Here is a 5,336-nt window from a genome sequence, read left to right on the forward strand (position 1 = left end):
CTCTGTCCTTTCGAGATGCTGAGACACAGCAAACCTTGACTGGAGTATTGAGGTATCAACAACAGTAGGTGTGTTACGGTCTGCAAAGTATATTTAAGTTAAATGAATTACAATTAGTTTTCCATTTGTCTCTGGATGAATAAAAAAAAAAAAAAAACTCAAATGAATGTTGAAATTCAGGTTAAAAGGTTGATAAAACTTTTTTTTTTCCACATTGCTCATTGTTTCCTTTAGTCTTAATTTAGGCAATTGTAACGACTTGTATGGCGCTTTAACTCTACATGCCACATTCACCCACACAGCACGACTCAGCCAGATCTTTTATTCGATGCACTTGGTAGGCAACATGGGGTTCAGTGTCTTGTCCAAGGACACTCCGAAATGCAGCTGTCCGATTGGTATATAACTGCTCCTACCCTTGAGATACAGCTGCCCCGATCTCACGGGCTTGTAAAGCCACAAGAAGACTGAAGCAGAACACCAAGGAAGCATATTTGTGTAAAAATTTGTTTATTTCAAATTATGGTTTAAGGTGAGGCTGAGGATCAGGGAGGGCAAGAGGAAAGAGAGAGGAGAGGTGAGTTATTTCCTGTTTGGTGTTTATAGGGGAATCCAGAGAATTATCCAATGTGGCAAGATATTTACCCCTTAACGCCTGAATTTATTTAGCTGTATATAAAAAAATGTTTTGTGTGTGTTTTAGCCTTCAAGTAGATGGCAAATAATGCTGAGATTTTTAATTTCACTTTTGCACAAAAAAAATACATAGAATTTTTGGTATTGGGGGAATAAAGATGCTATCTCAGCTGGTTGATTGAGTCAAAAGCTTTGTAGCATATATGCGACAATAGGCGTTAAGGGGTTAAAAGTGTTTCTCATTACAGCTGACACTGGAGCCATAGGAGGGTGAGCAGGCAGCTAGGTAGCTGAGATGAATTATCCACAGGAGATTGTCCACAGGAACTACCACGAGGGAAATTGAGCAGGAACACAATACAGATACTTGCTTCCAAGAAACCCAGAGAAAACTAAGAAGCAGGAGAAGGAGACGCCGGTAAGAATACTCTTAAACATAAATCAGAATCTTTCATAAGTTGACCTGATTACCTTACAGAGGAGATAGACAATCTTGAAAAGAGTGGCTGCTCCTGCAGATCCTTATGAGGGGCTACTGATGAGGCTAGATGGAACAAAGGTGTGGTAGCTGGACCAGCCAGATCCCGCCGAGGAGGAAGCTCTGCAGCCTGCTCAGCCCAACCTATGACTCAGAAACCATCAGAAAACCTCAGCCAGGTATAATCATGACAAAATGCACTTCTAATTAAATTTAAAACCAGATCAGTCTTACTGATTGGATAGAATGGAGCTTTATGGATTGGTAAGAAACATTTTACAGTATTTTAACTAGTATTTTCAGTATTTACAGTAATTTCCCAACATAGCTTGCTGTTTACCAGAACTTACCAGCACATCACTTTTCATATCAGTTGACAAATTTGCTGTTATGATTTACTCCCTGACCGGAGAAAAACCTTGACGCCATAAAAAAAAAAAAAAACGAACCCTCCATCACATGACATGAAGCTGAATTAGCTGATGCTCATCATCCAGAGTACTAACCAGGAAATCTCAGGTTGGGATTGTATCACACCTGCATTACAAACTGGTGGATGGAAATGGGGAGTTGGAAATGGGAAAAATAGTAAAATGGAATTGTAAAGGACCACACTAGTCCTTGTATGTGTTTGTTTGTCTGAGTAAAACTACCTAAATGTGTTTGTTTACATTCCATATTTTTCTACAAATATAACGCTTAATCAAAATATTTCTATTTTTGTATGTGCTTTAAAATGACTGGTGTGTGAAGTTATGAGTGAATCTTGAATGTATTTTGGAGATTGAATTTTGTCGTTTGCCTGACACCGTAGATCCACAAGAGGGAGATCTGTAAAGGTAGCCAAACAGGTGTAGGTAACGAGGGAGCTCCTTTGCTTTGTTTGAGCCTGAGCCACAAAGTTTGATCTCCAGGCTCCAGCTTAACTTTCTTCATTTGCACACACAAAAAGGGACTTTTGACGCCTGTTTTAAACAACGGAAGAAAAGATTATTAAGCATCCTTGGTGAGCGCAGTGAGGTATGTTTGTTTGCTTTCATTGAAACATTGTATCTGTATGTAACTTTGTATCGGTGTGTATGTATTTGACTAGGCCTAAATGACTTTAGAGTAAATTAATGCCTTTGATGTTTTTAATATTGATGAACAAAATATGACAATTGTACTGTGAAGACTGTATGGTGATTTGATGTTTTGTTTGTATACCCCAACACACAGTTTTCACGGTGCTAAGGTGAACCTGATGATTCTGCTGCAACAAAAATAAAAGACACCTTGAGCATCTGTCGAGACTCTCTTTTGGAATCCAAGGGTTGCTACAGGAATAATGTGGAATACATATTCTGATATTTTTGTGTCAGATTCACATGGCAATGACTTACATGTGTGTAGAAAATATTTTGGACAATTTTCTCATGATGTATATATTTACTTTTGGATCACAATTTGTGTGTCTTCACAAATTCGGTTTGACCAGCATTCATGTCTTTTCATGTTACTGTAAGTGTAGCTTTTTCCTATTTCAGTGCCTTGAACCAGGCTTGAAGTCGTATCTTAGCATCTACTGAGGTCAGGTTTACATGTGCATCCTCACAATCACAGAGGAAACTGATGAAAACAGTGCCCCTTAAAGTGCTCAGTGAAAATATCTTCATAGCTATGTATGCTAATAGCATAATTTCTGTTTGTGTTCTCTTTATTGGCACCCTACGGAGCCCCTAAAGGGACATGGAGGGATTTTTTTTTTTTTTTTTGCAAGATCTCGCAAAAGTTTTTTTCCCACATCAGTGAACCGGAAGTAAAACAGACACAGAGATGGAGGAGCCTACCCATCATCCGTAGGAGAAGTTTATTGATTTCCATCCATCCATCCATTATCTTCTGCTGGTCCGGGGATCGGGTCGCGGGGGCAGGAGCTTGAGCAAAGAGACCCAGACGTCCCTGTCCCCGGCCACTTCCTCCAGCTCTTCTGGGGGGACCCCGAGGCGTTCCCAGGCCAGCCGAGAGACATAGTCTCTCCAACGTGTCCTGGGTCTTCCCCGGGGCCTCCTCCCAGTGGGACGGGCCCGGAACACCTCACCGGGGAGGCGTCCAGGAGGCATTCTCACCAGATGCCCGAGCCACCTCATCTGACTCCTCTGGATGCGGAGGAGCAGCAGTTCTACTCCGAGCCCCTCCCGGATGACCAAGCTTCTCACCCTATCTCTAAGGGAGAGCCCAGACACCCTGCAGAGGAAACTCATTTCGGCCGCTTGTATTCGCGATCTCGTTCTTTCGGTCACTACCCACAGCTCGTGACCGTAGGTGAGGGTAGGAACATAGATTGACCGGTAAATCGAGAGCTTCGCCTTCTGGCTCAGCTCCTTCTTCACCACGACGGGCCGGTGCAGAGCCCGCATCACTGCAGACGCCGCACCGATCCGTCTGTCAATCTCCTGCTCCATTCGTCCCTCACTCGTGAACAAGAAGATACTTGAACTCCTCCACTTGGGGAAGGATCTCATTGGTTTATTGATTTCTATTTTAGTATTGGCCTAACATTTAAAGACATCAAATCCATTCTTGCACGTAGACATGGCTTTGACATAAGTTAGAGACATCTGAAAAGAATACTCGGGGCGAACATGGCTACGTTCTTGCACGTAGCCATGTCTACGTTAGGCCAATACTAAAATAGAAATCAATAAACTTCTCCCACGGATGATGGGTAGGCTCCTCCATCGCTGTGTCTGTTTTACTTCCGGTTCACTGACGTGGGAAAAAAACTTTTTGCGAGATCCCGCAATACTTTTTGCGAGGTCTCGCAAAAAAGAATCCCTCCATATCCCTTTAGGGGCTCCGTACACACCTGTGTTGTCATGGCAGTAAAGATATTTTCTTGATTTGCTTGCATGTGTTTTGTGAAATTACATATGCTTTCTCAAGATGGTGTGCAATGAGCTACGTGGAGCTCCTCTTATACACGACAAAAAGCCAACACCTATTAATCAAGCCTATATTCTCAAAGTACAGGGTAAAATGCATTAATTTAAAATGACCCTGCAGAATGAACAAGCATTGATCAGCTCCAGCTCTGACTAACGCTGATAGAAACATGACATTTTCAAGGCAGTACCCCCTTTTGTATCGCAGGAGCTGAGAATGATCGCAGTTCTTGGAAATCATTTTTAGGTTATTTTTTGCAGCTTCTGAAAGTAGTTACAGGAGGAGCAACATCAGCTATGTAACCATACCAAGATGGGACCAGATGAAGTAGATTGTAATGGTTTAACACAAAACATCATTAAAGACAAAACATCAACAGGTAAAATTAGCAAAATGCAGAAAACCCAAGACTAAGTTTAAAGTTTTATTGAGTCTGAGTCTGCATTGAGTAAATACCATTCGAGTCCCCTAACCCCAGGTTAGCTGATGATTGGTTAGAAACCTGTGGGTGTCAGGAAGTCCTTTAACATTTATATATACTTTTTACATGCACAATACTGGTTCACATCTGCCCCTTTCTGGGTGAGGACATCTACTGAGAGATGTTTACAGAAATATTTCTGAATAAAAAAACCCCACTAAAGGTCTACCTTGTACATTAAAATCTGTCATGAAGGTGTTGTCCTGATGGTACATATTTACAGGGCAGTTTTGCAACTCTGACTAGTACTTGTACTCAGGTGCACAATCATATTAATGAAAAAAACATATAGAGTCAAATGAGATGATTTAGAGTCATCTCATTTGTTGTAGACAAGACAAATATGTTTTAACAATAAGCCATTATCATTAGCGTAATTCAATTATGACAGTTTACTAGAGTTGTAATCAGCAAAGAGAGCAGATGATTATCTAAGAGGATCCATCTATAACTGAATCCAATACCTCCAAAGAGGCATGCATGATTGTTGGAAACAGAAAGCCCAAAATAATTTAATATGATTATTTTTGGGTTATAATTGGATTTAAATAATGAAAGTGCAATAATTTGCATTGAAGAGAACTAGAGCTGGGGTGAACTGGACTGTATTGAAGTGGATTTGGATTGGATTAAATTGGACAGCATTATCTAAATATCTAAACTGTTATCGGTGAGTAGATGAACGTATTTTATGCCAGAAGTAAAGTCCAGGTTAAAAAAAAAAAAATCTTTACTTTTACACTTCCCCTTTAAAGGCTTTATGCAGCGGTGCGCAGGCGCAGCGTCGCTGTGAGTCACAGAAGTCGTGTGGGAGGA

The sequence above is a fragment of the Odontesthes bonariensis genome, chromosome 12, assembly GCF_027942865.1.
Source record: "Odontesthes bonariensis isolate fOdoBon6 chromosome 12, fOdoBon6.hap1, whole genome shotgun sequence".
NCBI lineage: Eukaryota > Metazoa > Chordata > Actinopteri > Atheriniformes > Atherinopsidae > Odontesthes > Odontesthes bonariensis.